This window comes from Eretmochelys imbricata, chromosome 6 (genome assembly GCF_965152235.1).
Source record: "Eretmochelys imbricata isolate rEreImb1 chromosome 6, rEreImb1.hap1, whole genome shotgun sequence".
Classification (NCBI taxonomy): Eukaryota; Metazoa; Chordata; order Testudines; family Cheloniidae; genus Eretmochelys; species Eretmochelys imbricata.
The window spans coordinates 38,610,452-38,626,932 of NC_135577.1; the positions used below are offsets into that span (position 1 = coordinate 38,610,452).

The 16,481-nt window shown below is 44.6% G+C and overlaps 1 protein-coding gene across 5 annotated transcripts in view; it reads left to right on the forward strand.

Annotated features, from left to right (window-relative positions):
• FAR1 (fatty acyl-CoA reductase 1) overlaps window positions 1-16,481 on the forward strand; it is a 76,275-nt gene that overhangs the window by 591 nt on the left and 59,203 nt on the right. Inside the window, exon 2 of one of the 5 annotated variants that reach the window (XM_077818444.1) lies at window positions 6,570-6,666. The exons of the other annotated variants lie outside the window; for them this stretch is intronic. The gene's annotated coding sequence lies outside the window, so the exon portion shown is untranslated. The remainder of the gene's footprint in view (window positions 1-6,569; window positions 6,667-16,481) is intronic. 5 annotated transcript variants of the gene reach the window in all.

Consider the following 16,481-nt stretch of genomic DNA (forward strand, 5'->3'; position numbering starts at 1 on the left):
GTAATGTTGCTGCATTTGCATATGTAGGACTACATGCCCTGATAGCCGTGGAACTCTTGCCTGATGTTAAATGATTTCTCCTAGCTTGTGCATTTCTTGGACTTCAGTCTCTTTTGGAAGGGGGATTTCGCCCCCCTCCATACCTCCTCCCAGTAGTCTTGTATATGAAAAGGGGTATTGCAAAGAGCAACACCCACTCTGCCGTTAGTTCATCATCATGTACTTCCTACTTTTTCCCCTACTCGTGCCTTCTTATTGGTTGGGCCTCCTTGCATGGAGTAAAATACCTTTCTTCCCTACAAAGCAGCTCTCTGCTCCCTGCCTGGCAACCACTTCTCAGAGGCATTCTGTCTCCCCCTCCTAGTGTAGCTTGCTGCTCTTCTCATAGCAGCATTAAAACAGCTATGAGGGAAGGGAAGCGGCTAGAAGTAGCGGCTACTGGATGGGAAGCAGAGAGTAGCATTACAGGAAGGGACTACAGTCTCTCTTCCTGCAATACAAGAGTCTGAGAGGATAGGGATTAAAACTGACCACTTCCTCATCTGAAGACTTTTCTGTCCAGTGGTTCCACAGAGTGGGGAAAGGTGTAGATGGGGTTATAATCCCTCCGATGCCCCAGGGCTTTAGGTTGCCATAGATCAACAGCTGATGGAGGCGGAACTCTGACGTGCTGTATTGACAGCTAGCACTGAGTGGGAACAAAGGGGGACTTTCTTGCCTGAGGTCTGGTCGTAGAGTTTAAGGCCAGATACTCAGGCTGACCACCTAGATATCATAGCTACCAGCACCCACATGCTAATTCCAAAGATTGAAATTAAATCAAGGTATTACGGCCCACAGGGGACTCAACTATTACATGCCACAGGCAGAGAATAGGAGGGACCAAGTTGCATTGGTGCTCAACATCCCACAATGGTAGGGAAATAATTAAATGAGATGTACCCAGATAATACTGGCAAGTAGCACTGCAGAGGAAGGCAAAAAACCCCAAAGTCGCTGCCAGTTTGACCTGGGGAAAAATTCCTTCCTGATCCTACATATTGTGGTGAGTTAGACCATGAACATGTGAGTAAGACCCAGCCAGCCAAGCACCTGAGACAGCGAATGCTTGGTGTTACTTCAGGCTGGCCGTCCTTGTTCAGTGTCCCATCTTCAGCCGTGGCTATCGCTGATGCATTAGAGGAAGAGGATCAAACCTACCCCGTAGGATGTTTTGGGGGACATGAGCTTCTAGGAACATAAGGCATAAATCAGAAGTGACCCTCAGGGCTGTTGAGCATTGCCTCCTTCCATTACAAGCAGCCCTCCCATACAGTTGCACTCATTAATTTGTCTAGCTGTCTTTGGGCAAATTAAAACTTAGGTCAACATAGCTATTGCAATCAGGGGTGTGAGAATTCCACACCCGAGTGCTGTAGTTATGCCATTTAACCCTCAGCATAAACTTAGTTAGTTTGACAGAAGAATATTTGTTGACATAGCTGTTGCAACTCAAGGAGGTGGAGTTTTGGCAGTGACAGAAAATCCATTTCTATTGCTGTAGTCCAGGGGTCGGCAACCTTTTAGAAGTGGTGTTCCGAGTCTTCATTTATTCGCTTTAATTTAAGGTTTCATGTGCCAATAATACATTTTAATGTTTTTTAGAAGGTCTCTCTCTATAAGTCTATATACTGTATAACTAAACTATTGTATGTAAACAAGGTTTTCAAAATGTTTAAGAAGCTTCATTTAAAATTAAATTAAAATGCTGATCTTACGCTGCCAGCCCGCTGCTGACCTGGGGTTCCGTTCACCTAGGCTGGCAGCAGGCTGAGCGGGGCCTGCTCGTAGGACCCTGGCTGGCAAGGGGCTGGCAGCCAAAACCCCAGACCGGCAGTGCGCTGAGTGGGGCTGGTGGCCGGGACCCCAGACCGGCAGTGGGCTGAGCGGCTCAGCCCACTGCCGCTCAGCCCGCTACTGCTCTGGGGTCCTGGCCCTGTCCACATAGAGTAAGTACCTACTTTCTCCCTGGTTCTAGCCATTCTCTTCCTCTCTCTGCACTGAGATGAGGGTGGGAGTGTGCTGAGAACAGGGCTGGGGGTGAAGGAGCAGGCTGGAGGTTGGGGTGAAGGATCTGGCCAGGAGCTAGAATGAGGGAGGGGGCAGGAGGTTCGAGTGTGGAGCACTTACCTGGACAGCTCCCATTTGGTGTGAGGGGTGCAGGTGGGAATGTGGAAGTGTGTGTGCAGGAGCTCCCATTTGGTGCTCAGGGTGGGGGTGGGGATGCAGCGGATGCAAGAGTCAGGGTGGGGGGGGTGCAGGGGTCAGAGTAGAGGGCTGGGGTGTGGGGGGGTGCAGGGGTCAGGGCAGTGGGCTGGGGTCGTGGGGGTGCTCCCAGCCCCCTGCCCTGAGCAGCTCATGGCAGGAGGCTGGAGGGGATATGCCAATTCCACCCCCTTCCCCAAGGTCCCCTGAGCAGAGAGGGTGCTGCGGCTCTGATATTCCCTCTCCCGCTCCATAGCAAGGGCCGTCAGCTGATTGGCTGGAGGGAGGGAGAGAAGGAGGGGCAGGAACCCAGCATGCTGGGGGAAGAGGTGGGGGGAGGGGAAAGCTTGCCTGCCCTACTAGGAGAGGGTGGGGGGTGGAGAAGAGTGGGCCAGGCTGGGCAGGATTTTTAATGGCATGCAGCATGCCATTAAAAATTGGCTCGTGTGCCATAGGTTGCTGACCCCTGCTGTAGTCTGTGTCTACGTTCCAGAGTACAATGGCATAGCTATGGTGCCATAGCTATGCTGCTGTAGTGCCCATGGTGTAGATGTGGCCGGAGGCTTGAAGTAGGTGCTGGCACCTATTATGTACAACATTTTAAAACCTAGTTGCCTTTGTGCAATTGGTATCTTTTGGGTTTTTTTAATTGCACTTCATGTGAATCCCCTAATACATTAGAAGTTAATGGTGAACTCATAGTCATAGTAAGCTAGCATGAAACTGGTGAAACAGAATCTTTCTGAAACCTGAGCAGCATGAAATGCTTTGGTGAAAGGTTCATGTACGTATGCATGCTTAAGCATATTAATAGTAACGATTAAAATAAGAGATTCTGGCATAAAATGTCATCTTAATCAGTGCTTTATTTCATTAATCTCTGCTATCAATATTGTGTCTGAACTATGAATTCAGAGGGCTGAAGTAACATGCAGTGTTACTCTGTGTACTGCAATACCTGGTCATGAGCTTTAAGAGTGAGAAACCTTGTTAAAATTCCTCCTTATGTTTGTTTGGTCTTTAATGGGGCTTTAACATATGCCACTTTTTTCCCCTCAAAAAGCTTATGTACACATAGGAGAAACTGGTTTTCCAGTGATTGTAGAGCCAGATTGAGGCAGTAGGGAGAAAATTTATATATTTTTAGCGTTACTTTGAAAGGAACAGATGTCAAAAAATTGATTTTTATTATTCTAATACTTAATTGTCATAAGTGATTGATACTTACCTTGAAGTATAAACATAACTGTGATATTGGAACACATTGTAGCTGTTTAAATTTAAAACTATTTTCTCTAAAGATGAAAAACCTTCCTGTCCCAATGCTAGTCATTTAGTATTGGGGAGTGATGGGGAGACATGAATGTTGGGGGACAGTAATGGATTTGGTTTTCTGGATGTATTCGTAAATTTTTCAAGCCCTAAGATGGTAAGACCCGTTATCTTTGGTAAGCAGAGGCTGATACATGTCTTGTAAACTTGAGGTACCACCATTTACCTCTGTCTTCTGAAAAGGCAAAGGAGCTCTCTGTTGCTCTCCCACTGCAGAGCTTCCTAGCTGTAGAGAGGGCATGTCTATCCCATCTCTTGGCTGCTGTAAGCAGAGGGCACTCTTTCATTTGCTGCTTTTCAGGCTCTGTTTTTTAGGCTTCTCTATGTGAATAATTCTAGTTCTTGATTCTGCTGCAGTTTAATAGCCTTTCTGAGCATCTGAAGTGTGAAACTGACACTGTAAGTTTCACAGCTTTTCCCTGGCTCTGGGTAACAGCTGTGAAGTTTACTAGCATTGTTAGTTTGACTCTGAAGCTGCTTGGAAAAGCTACCTGAGTAGCAGCAGCAGAACAGGACTTGTCTGTGGGCAAAGAAAAGCAGTACTGCATCACTTAGGGCTTGCGAGTTACAGTGCAATAAAGGAGCCCTGGGCGCACTAACTCACTACCCGTCCACACTGGCAAGGCACGTAGAGCGCTCTGACTCCATGGTTACAGCGCTGCTGGTACTCCACCTTGGCAAGTGGAATAACGTTTGCTGTCCCCCCGCTGGAGCGCTGCAGCACCAGTGTGAATGAGGTGTTGCATTACTGCGCTCTGATCCGCCTCCGGAAACGTCCAATAATCCCCTTAAGTCAAGTGGCAACTCTTGTCATTGTTTTTGAATTGCTGCAGGAATGCGGATATGCCCTTTGAAAACTCTGTTTCTGACAGCTGGCTGCTTATCTGCTCCGAGACAAAGCAAGCCATTAGTGTGGAATGCTGTGTGTGCGTGAGAGGGGGTTGGGGGGGTGGGGAGAGCGGTCTGCTGCTGCCTGAACTTACAAGACAGCATGCTGACATGCTCTCAGCCCCCCCAAACCCTCTCTCCCCCCCACATACGCACTCCCTGTCACACTCCACCCCCCCATTTGAAAAGCATGTTGCAGTCACTTGCATGCTGGGATAGCTGCCCATAATGCACTGCTCCCAGTGCTGCTGCAAATGTGGCCATGCCAGTGTGCTTAAAGCTGTCAGTGTGGACAGACTGCAGCGCTTTCCCTACTGCGCTCTCTGAAGGCTGGTTTAACTCAAAGCGCTGTACATCTGCAAGTGTAGCCAGGCTCTTACACTGCATTCACATTTGGAAGGCTATCTTCACAATTACAAAAGCTATACGTTTTATATTTAACATAGTCCAAATTATGCAGAAAGATGCCTTAGGGGGAACCACACTTACTAGTGAATGTTTCCTACTTTCTAGTGGTTAGTAGACTTTTTAGTGATTAGTGTCCTGTTTCGTATGCCACCAAGACATGCAGATACTGTTTAAGGAGCACAGTTTGTCAATTTTTGCTCTAGTGTCATCTCTAACACTTTAGAAGCAAGTTTTGAGGAAATATTATCTCAGGCAAACAATATCTGAAGGCAAGGTTCCAAAAAATCCAGTGCCACTGTAAAAGTTGTAGCTGTTCAATTCAGGTGTGATACCACTCTTATTAATGTGGTGTTTGCACATTAGTTCTTTTTTTTGGGAAAGGGCATCATTTTCTAAGTAATTGATCCAATTGTTAGAGGTGGGTCTTTGGGTTGGATACCCGAGCAACGTGCTTGCATGACTCTGTCAAAGGGGAAAGGAATCCAATATTTTTGGGAGGATGGTGCGGCAGAGAAGGGGTTCATATATTTTATATAACTTGTTCACTTGCCACCTGAATATCTTTATGCTGTACCTTTTTGTGGGACAATTAAATGAACCATCACGTTCTTACTGAAAAGGTGAATATATGCTTTAAAAGGATGGTGTGGTCTTACCAGCTTCAAAACTATGAATATAAGTAAATTTAATGGAAACGGTAGGGACGGTTTTTGTGTGTAAGCAAAGATTGCATTAAATGTGATAACTGCATTGTTATGAATCTGACCTTGGCATAGCTCCCCTTTAGGGGTTACATAGGGAGTACAAATGGATCCTCACCCCTGTGGGTGCAGTAGAATATGTCAATCTAGAGGGGCCGTCATACTACCCTCTGCTCAAGGTTTTCTGAATATTTCTTCCCCTCTCAGGGTCTCGGGTGAAACAAAGCAGTCCAGGGTCAGCAAATGAGGCTAAATAAAAGAAAAACGGGAGAACCTGTAGGCAGCTTCAGTAAGGATATTGGTCTCTGACTTAAGAGAGCCTTGGAAGTATCACAGTCCACTCCAGAGTTCTCTGGGTCTCCAGCAAACTGTCTTTCTCCCTCTTAGCCCAGAGGGTCAGTGTTCTCCTTTCTTCAGGGGTAGGGGCTGTGTTGCCTGACAAACCTCGCTCTGGGGAGCTCAACCTCCTACTTTCTGCCCAGGGATCCCCCCTTCTGTGTGGAAGTCCCTCCTTTTAATTCCTCCAGTTCTTGCATAATTTGCAGATGTGGTGGGGTTGGGCAACGGTAGCCCAAAGCAGATTCTTAAACCACCCTGGTGTGTGGTTTGTATACCCCCTCACATGAATTTCAAATACAAATTAATAGACCAATAGTGGCTGTTCAGAATGAATAAAGAAGTTATCTGAGAGTAATGGCAGAAGTTCTTGAACTGTCTGCATTCCCAACAGGATTTGGGGCGGGAAGGGGGGGAGACACATGTTCTGTAGCTTGCTTGGAAATACTACTGTACCTAATCGCACCCTGCTAAACATGGCTTGCTGCTTAATTGGGCTGATTGCATGGTGAACTTCAACATAATTTATTTTGTTGCCTCTGGATGTAATCAAGAATCTACCTTTGTGGAGGGAGGATTCTCCTCCGCAATTTTGAATAAGGGGGATTCAAAAATCTTACCCTCTCCTCCTTCCACTTCCCCATTCTGTTTCTCCTACAGTTTTTTGTTGCAATTCTTCCCCACCAGTTCATCACCAACAATTTCCCCCACTCCATTTCCTTTTATTGGTGGACGAAGGCAGACCTGCACTTGAAAAGTAAGTTCTCCCCTGTTGCAACTGCTGTTCAAATAGATTCCCTCTCCTTCCTGGGACTGCTGTTCTTGCCTCTGTCTGCAGCACTAGGAGGAGGTATCAGAGTAACAGCTGTGTTAGTCTGTATTCGCAAAAAGAAAAGGAGTACTTGTGGCACCTTAGAGACTAACCAATTTATTTGAGCATAAGCTTTTGTGAGCTACAGCTCACTTCATCGTATGCGTACTGTGGAAACTGCAGAAGACATCAGCTGCTGACTTAGGAGGTGGAGATAGGTGCTAAACCTTCTACCACCAGTTCCCTTTCATGATAAAGTAGTGGCTTTTGTAGGCCAATCTGTCCCCACCCACCTAATGCCACTGGGGATACTGAGGTGTCATGTTCCTCCTCCAGATCTTAATTAATTTTACTTGTGATAAATCTCTGCCTTGTTCATCAGGGACTTGGTTGTTTGGCCTGAAGTTTGTTTCTCCCTGACTGAGTGAAGTATGGTGGAAGTCTGAGAACTGTATGATTCTGGAGACTGCACAATGAATTCAAGTGTGATTTAACTGTGAAATATAACTCTCTAAAAGTGGCTTATGTGGTTCTAAGCTTGTCTACTCTATCTCAAGTATCCTCAGTTTACAAGTAGAAAGATCATAGGCTGGTAGACTTTTTTTTTTAATCTAAGAATCAGGCTATGTTTGTTTTCATGAAGCAACAGTAATATGTAGACTTAATTAGGGGTTCACTTACATCTATGCCAGAGGTTCTCAAACTGGGGGTTGGGAGCCCTCAGGGGGTCATGAGGTTATTACTTGGGGGGTTGGAAGCTGTCAGCCTCCACCCCAAACCCCGCTTTACCTCCAGCATTTATAATTGTGTTAAATATATTAAAAAGTGTTTTTAATTTATAAGGGGGGGTCACACTCAGAGGCTTGCTGTGTGAAAGGGGTCACCAGTACAAAAGTTTGAGAACCGCTGATCTACGCTAATCTACTATTTACTTTGTGTTTTCACAAGTGTAACAATTTGGAAGTCAGTAAATAATCCATCCATTCACATGTAGAAATCAAATTTTACTGTCCACTAAGGTGTGTGGTGTAAAAAAACAAACAAAAAAAAACCTTACATTAATTGCCAAGGTAAGCATGTTTGACTCTGAACACAGGGATCAACTCTGTTGAGTAAAAAGGTGCCATCTTCAGTCACTTTTTAGATTAGAATTGCTCTCTTAATCCCTGGCTATGTGGTCCTTGTTTAATCCATAACTTGTTTATTTTTTGTTAGGTTTACAACAAGCATACCACTTATCTGTAGTAAGTTTTAGCACGTGAAGGACACCAGTCATCAAATGCTTTCTTCATGTGTACACTGTTTTGACATTTCTTGAGGAAGCAATCCCAAAAATTACCAGGGGAAAATGCCGCCACACAAATGACAAACTAAAAGTTTGAAAGCCTGGTGCTTTTAGTTTTAAATGCTGTAATAAATGAGGGGTGAGGTGGCGGGGAGCTCCCTTTGATGGACACCCAGCCAGCTAGCTGTAAAATCCCTCTTGGTAGCTGTTCTTTACTTGCTTTACCTGTAAAGGATTAAAAAGTCCCCCAGGTAAACAAAAGAAAAAAGTGGGCACCTGACCAAAAGAGCAAATGAGAAGATAGAACTTTTTAAAATCGGAAAAGAAACTTTCCCTTTGTCTGTTCTCTCTGAGCTGAAGGGTTAGAGTAGCCATGCTTTAAGCAGCTACACCAGGTATGATTATAAGTCATCAGATCATGCCTAGAACTACTTAGAATCATAGAACATCAGGCTTGGAAGGGACCTCAGGAGGTCATCTAGTCCAACCCCCTGCTCAAAGCAGGACCAATCCCCCGCTTATCTGAACTCCAGTGTGTAAGTAGATGAGAATGTTTAACTAGATGCGATTAGGGTTATTTCTTTTATTTCTTATTGGCTTGCGGATTCCTCTGTGCTAACCCCAGATGCTTTTGTTTGCTTGTAACCTTTAAGCAAGAGGTGGGCAAACTATGGCCCACAGGACCCTCCTGCCCGGCCCCTGAGCTCCTGGCCCAGGAGGCTAGCCCCCAGCCACTCCTGCGCTGTTCTCCCTCTCCCGCAGCCTCAGCGCGCTGCGCTGCCGGCATAATACTCCGGGTGGCGGGGCTGCAGAGCTGCGGCCTGACCCGGTGCTCTGGGCAGCGGGGCTGTAGCGCCACCAGCCACTGGTGTTCCAGGCAGCGCGGTAAGGGGGCAGGGAGCAGTGGCGGTTGGATAGAGGGCAGGGGAGTTGGGGTGGGGGTGTGGATAGGGTTTGGGATGATCAGAGGGCGGGGAATGGGGAGGGGGGTTGGATGGGGCAGGAGGTCCGGGGGGGGGGTGTCAGGAATGAGAGGGAGGATTGAATGGGGCAGCAGGAGGCAGTCGGGGGTGGAGGTTCCATTCCAGTCAGGGAACAGGGGGCATTGGATGGGGAAGGAGTCCTGGGGGAGCTGTAAGAGGCTGAGAAGCTGGGGGGTCAGATAGGAGGCAGGGGCTGGGCCATGCCTGGCTCTTTGGGGAGACACAGCCTACACTACCCGGCCCTCTGTACAATTTTGGAAACCTGATGTGGCCCTCAGGCCAAAAAGTTTGCCCGCCCCGGCTTTAAGCTGAACGCCCAAGAAAGCTATTTTGGGTGCTTGATTTTTGGAATTAGGCTTTTGCTTAATTTTAAAAGAGCAAGTTCTAGATATGTATTCTTTCTTTTTGTTTTTAATAAAATTTACCTTTTTTAAGAACAGGATTGGATTTTTGGTGTCTTAAGAAGTTTGTGCATGTTCGTTGATTAGCTGGTAGCCACAGCTAATTTCCTTTGTTTCCTTTTTCAGCTCTTCCCCGGAGGAGGAATGAAAGGGCTTGAGGGCAGCCCACAGGGAGGAATTCCCAAGTGTTCCTTCCTGGGTTCAAAGGGGGTTTTGTTGCATTTGGGTGGTGGCAGCATTTACCAAGCCAAGGTCAGAGAAAAGCTGTAACCTTGGGAGTTTAATACAAGCCTGGAGTGGCAAGTATTAATTTTTAAAATCCTTGCAGGCCCCACTTCTGCACTTGGAGTGACAGAGTTGGGATTCAGCCTTGACAAATGCCAATATCCATTCTAAGTATTTAGCGTAATCAAACTATTTCATATTGGTATGGAGATTGCATAGATGCTTCTGTCGTCTTATCTCATTTATGGATTGAACAATGGTCAGATGATTACATTGGGATTATTAGATTTTTCAGCAGTTTCTGATACTGTTGACAGTGTAGCCTATAGTATAGATATTTGATAGGTGAGGCATAGGTATAAGTTAAGGCAATAATGCAACAAGCTTACTAGCCTCAAGGCCTGTAAGATAGTAGCTTAGTTAAACTAATCAAGGCATAAGGCCCCAAAAGCATAAGCTAACCAAGAGTAACCCTAGATCTTAAGATATCACAAGATAGAATTCTATAATGACTTAACTGCTGACGGGTAACTACAAGATGTTACTTTATACCATCTTGGAATATTTTAAGTTGGGGACATTAGCAGACGTCTGACTACAAGAATGCATTAGTAACTAATGGATGTCCATATTAATAAGCTTGTGGTAAAAGGATTAATAACCTATGGGAGACAGGTGAGGAACTACAAATAAGGTAGAGGGGCTGAAATCCCTACTGAATATACATTAGGCATAGTAACAACAGTATAACACACCATTAAAGCTGTATCCTGGCTACCCAGGATGATGACTGATGGTGAGGGGGGCAGATGAGGAAGATATCTAAAACTTCAGGCTGCTCTGTAAGTATGTGGCTGCTCAGATCATTCTGTACTATGTTTACCTACCTTACTAGGTTGGAATGTTTTTAACTTTGCTAAGTGTGTTAATAAAACTATTACAATTACAGAAGGTTTTTCCTAGATGTGAGTGTTGTCATTGGTGTGCACATTGGGGCTCCCCACTGAACAGTAATTCTGATAATGTTAGGTCTGATCTTGGGACAAGAACCTACCAAATTTCAGAATGCTTAATTAGGAAAACAAAATCAGTAATATAATCAATATACAATATCTATCTATATCGGACAATAGTGAGTGGTTGTTGCTATGTACAACATGGGTTGACAAGATTACTATATTTTGATTCTGTAAGTTCCTCGGACGGCTTCTGAAAGAGCAGAGATTGGCTATTGCTCATGCTTTCCATGACTCTCTTGGGGAGAAACTGCTCCCCAATGGCTGGTTTCATGTTCTTGAGTGCATTCCAGACTTGTGAGAGGTTGTCACCACCTGTGCTGTAAGCCTGGGTACTTTAGATGCTCTGCTGCTGTGGCTCACAGGCTAGACAGCCTGAATGTCTGTGTGCCTTGCAACCCTGATTCAGCACTCTGACCCCAACAGCTTGCCTACGACACAGTAGCCTTGCCCTGGTCTCCACCAGCCTTGGTTACTATTTGCAGGGTGACCCCAAGACACCCTTAGTCCTGAATTTCCCAAAAATCGTTTGCCCTTTGGTGTCCAGCCCTCTCCTGGGACACTCAGGGAAGACTAAGGTTTGTTGCTCCTTTTAAAGAGACAAAAGAACAGCAGCTTGTTGCTTTAACTGGAGTTAACAATCACTTCAGTTCAGTCACACCATTGGGTTGGTTGGCTCAGATTGAAAGTAAAACAAGTGTATTAATAAAAAGAGAGGTTTTAAATGACTTGAGGTACAAGGGATAAAGAAAAAATAGTTACAAGCAAATAAAAGTAAAATATGCTTTCTAGTGGCTAAGGTCTGGTCTAAGCTAGAAAATTAGGTTAGTCTACTATGTTGGTCGGGGATGAAAAATTCACATCTCTGAGCAGCGTAGGTAAGCTGACCTAAATCCCAGTGTAGTTAGCTCTACGTTGGTGGAAGGATTCTTCTGTCGACCTAGTTGCCACCTCTTGGAGAGATGGATTACCTATGATGATGGGTGAATCCCTCAGGTTGGCCAAGGTAATGTCCATACTGAAGCTCTACAGTGGTGCAAATATGCCACTGTAGCATTTTATGTGTTGACAAACCCTTAGGCTTAACTCAACAAGCGACACTTGAATCAAGGTAGATGTTATACCAATCTTTCTTTCCTGCCATGGCTGAGTTTCTCTGTCATGTGCTGGTTTCCCTTGACTTTGTTGGTGAAAGATCTGTGTGTATGTGGGTTTCTCACCTATATGCATTCCCCAGAGATTTCAACACTGTTGGTTGAAGGACCTATCTTTCTCAGCTTGCAAGAGCTCTGGCCCCATGTGTCGGTGCAGTGATAGGTGCCATGATGTTTTTGTCTCTCCTTATATCTTTGGATGACCTCATGCTTCTGTTCTCTTCCTGAGGACTTCCCTTCCCACTGCTACTTCATATGTAAATGGGGCTTTCATTGTTTGGATTCCATCATGCTTAACTTACAGAGGAGACAGTGGTCTTCCCTCCTGTCTGGGGGGAACATGCATGCATTTCTCCCTTTGTTTGGTCAGACATTAAAGTGTAAAATTGGTGAGCATCCATGATTCCTTATATAATGTTAATACATATTTTTTACAATGATATTAATCACTAGTGTCACCCATTTTCATATGCCTGCTTTAGGTACAGATTAGGACAGCAGTGAGTTGGGACATATTGGGCTGGTCAGGCCAGCTGAAACTCACTTCTACATACTAGGCAGTCCTTTGCCATCTGACACTGGGGTGCTCTTAAAGTCCCACCTGGCTGAAAACTATCTGGAATTAAATTCAGACAAGATGGAGAAGCTGATGGACTGACTGTAGAGGGATTAAAGGACAGCAGCAAGGGACATGTGAAAGCATAGCCCGAATGTGACTGATCACTTTGTTGTGAGGGTATGTTTTCTCTCTGTCTCAGTGGCTTGAAATGTCAGGGCTGGTCTACACACTCCTTGTGCCAGTTTAACTAAAATCACTTAAATATTAATGTAGTTGAATGAAGGCAAACTGCTTTGAGGACACGCTGAGATCAATTTACAACTGACCTATATTGAATTAGCATAATTTGGTTGTAAACTGACTTTAAGTGTGTCCACAAAGGGGGTTTTCCCCAGTTTAACTCAATGGATTTAAAAAATCAAACTTAATACCTTTTACCATATTCAAATGGTCCCAAGGCTGCATCATTTTCAGAGGAAGACTTTGTCATAATTATTCCAACACTTTTCACCTTCTGATTAGGTTCCTGTAGTTTATTTTACATGGTGCTACCCTACAAAGGTTCTCGGAAGCTTTAGCTAGTACAGTATGTGGCCACATGTTTGTCAAAAGGATAATGTGAATGTGAGTTTGTAGTACAGCTGGTTCAGGCTCTTCGTTGGCTACCAAACTGCACTTGAACACACACACAAGTACCACCAGCAGGGCTATACTTATCCAAAAGTGCCAGTGACAAAAGCAGTCTCATCCAGACCAACTCAACAGTGGCCCAAGTTTTTGAGGTCAGTGCGTTTGCAAGATGCAAATTTTATTATTGGGCAAAGTATGGGGGAAAAGATGGATAGGCAAGAAAAGAAGGTATGAAAACTGACGACAATGTGACCTTAATGGCACAGCCATAACTTTCAGTTAGTGCCCTTGCTGCAAATGAAATCTGTGACGGGGTTCCTGGGATGCAGCCTGGATTGTGGGACCACTGAGCCCTCTGTCCCACCAACCTGGGCTGCCTCTCACACTGACGCTGTTGACAGGTTACAAACTTGGGGCAAGTACTGCACTTATAGAGACACCCACAGGCAGAGACACACCCACTGAATGACGTGAATGCTTCTCCCAGCCACTCATGAACCAACAGTAGTGAGGCTCCAGTCAGTTCTCTCCAGCTCCCCAGTCTTGCATCCCAGAACTGTTCCATCTTGTACTGGTCAGAAACCTGACCAGTGTCAGTTCATTATCTAGTCTGTTCCTTCTCAATGTGGAGGGGACACACACTTGCCTTTGTAAACTGAGCTGAGATTTCCTTAGCACTTCAACCGATACTCACTGTTTTAGGTAAAATTTGAAACTGATTTATTAACTACAGAAAGATATATAGGTTTTAAGTGATTATAAGTAGTAAGCATAGAGATCAAAGTTGGTTACCTAAGAAATAAAATAAATTCAGTCTAAGTTCTATAAACTAAACAGGATTTGAATCAAGCAGTGTCTCACCCTGACTGATGGTATAGTTCAGTGGTAAGCAACCTGCGGCCTATCAGGGTAATCTGATTGCGGGCCGTGAGACACTTCGCTGTCGTTGACTGTCCGCGGACACAGTCCTCCTGCAGCTCCCAGTGGCCACGGTTTGCCAGCTCCTATTGGCCAGGAACAGCAAACTGTGGCTACTGGGAGCTGCAGGGGGCCGTGCCTGTGGACGGTCAACGTCAGCAAAATGTCTCACAGCTGCAATCAGATTATCGTGATGGGCCCACAGGTTGCCCACTATTGGTATAGTTCCTCAATATACAGGTTGAAATTGCCTTCCAGCCCGGAACCATGCTCCCCAGTTCAAAGTCTTTATCCTCCAGATGTTTCTTCCATATGTTGAGTTATTGGGGGAGGGGAATGAGGCCAAGTCATGATGTCACTTCCCCTCTTTATAGTTTCTTCCAGCTTGCTGGAGAGATCTATGCTTGTGGCATAGGTGTCCTCCCCCATTGGTTAAGCATTCTCCATTGTCTACATGCTCTCTCTGAGAAGTCTTTTGGGATGGCTATTGGGAAAACGGATTCCTTTTAATGGGCCATTAGCACGTCTGGGTATTCAATTATTGTACCTGAAAGGCTGATTGTGGGTGTTCCCAACCTTCCAACATAGTTCAGTAACACACGTACAGCATAACTTCACATACAATGATAGCACATACAATCCAACAGGACATTAGTGTTCGACAGATCAAGACTTTTTAAAATACCTCACAAGGCATACTTTGTACAAAGCATATCATGATTATATGATAGTGGTGAATATGGGGGTTCCAGGGTGCTGCCTTGAGGTACAGAGTGCCACAGGCACTTCCAAATTTCACATAAAAGTAAACATGAGGTTTATAATTGAACATTGAGCAAGGAGTTCTGACCCCATCTCAGCTAATGAATTATTGTGTGGTTTGTCTGTCATGATGAACCTTTAAGGAAGTTAAAGGATTATTCCCCTGATCTTCAGACCTAGATCTGCAGTGTTATGATGCCAAAAGGATTACAAGTACTGCTCCTGGGGGGATTCTGCATCACTGTGCATGTGCAGAATTCACTTCCCCTGCAGATTTCTTTGCTTCCCCGCAGAAAAATGACTTCTGATGGGGAAGCAAAGAGAAACCTCTAGTGGTCACGCACCCCTTCGTGGAAGCTCTGGCAGGTTGATTTGGGCACCGGGCATGTGGGGCTGGGCAGTTGTGTGTGAGAGAGACATTCTGTTCCTCTTGCATGCTGTTGCAGTGTGCTCAGCATGGAGGGGCAGGGCTTTGGGGTTGCGCAGGCTCTGATTACTCAGGCAGAGCAGAATGTAGCAGCCTGCCTGCTTAGTGAATTGTTTAATGAATTGTTCCTATTGTCTTTGTGAATCCCCCGGAGTATAAAACAGGTGTAAAAGTTTTAACGCTCCTTTACATTGCCAAAGTGGTGTAAAGGCATCTTATTGTAAGGACAATATGGCTTATAAATGCTTATGGTGCTTTAGTGATTAGAACTGGTCTAAAGTTTTGTACTGAACACATTTTCTATCAAAATATGCTCCATGAACAGTTTGCTACTGACCTTTCTGGAGAAGAGCAGTAGCCAGTATAAACTGTGAGTTTGATTCACCAGCCCTCACTTGCTCTTCGGTTGCTTATGATGTAACACTGAGCATATGGCTTCATATATTTGTTGACTAATAACTAGAAATAAAGGTTCAAACCTAGCTACATTATTAGACAAATGAGGTTTGGGGATTTCCTTTAATGCTCTCCACTGCCATTTTCCATCCATTGTATTGTATTTTAAATAAATTAACAAAATAATTGAAACCAGCATGATTATATTGTGTTATTTTGACAAATAAAATATGCAGAATTTTGCTGAATTTTAAAATGTTTGCAGAATTTTAAAATTTTTGGTGCGGAATTACCCCAGGAATAAAGTATATATGTAGCAAGCAGGGTTAGTAGCAGTGCTGCTTCAAAATTGTAAACCTAGTGCTCGCAGCCTCACTCAGATAGGTGTTTTACGAAAATGGATAATGCTGTATCTAGAAAATTCATGACCTACGTGTCATGTACAAACCATGAAAAAAATTGTCAGTATGTGATAAGCTCTTAAAGACAAGTCAAAATGGGGGTGGGGAGGAAGAGCAAGGATTTAGGAGGAATTGAAAAGGGTTTGAGGAAGTGACTTTGCTTACTACCGTTATGCCTCTTGATCATTAGACTACAGTTCATCTAGCCATGTCAGCTTCTAGCTGAGCATATATATTTTTAATTTGGCTTAAACTGATTTACAGATCTGGACTAATATACAAAATGGGGTTTCTTTCCATTAGTAGTTGTATATTAGGTTAGTTGATCATATCAGATTGTGGGAATACACAGTTACTTTCCTCTAGTTATCCTGTTGTAATTGAAAGAAATCCTGGGAACGTACTTGCCCTGCCGTGCATACATCTTCACGTAGTCTGTTGGAAGGTCTTCACCTTGCTGGTGTAGCCATTTGGATGTATCCCAGTCAAACTGATTTAATGGGATTGTTTCTGATGTGGTGTTCAGGATTAGATTAATTCAGGGATTCTGGTGATGTACAGATCAACCCATTATTGCTCTTGACAATACTGACTGAGTTGTCTT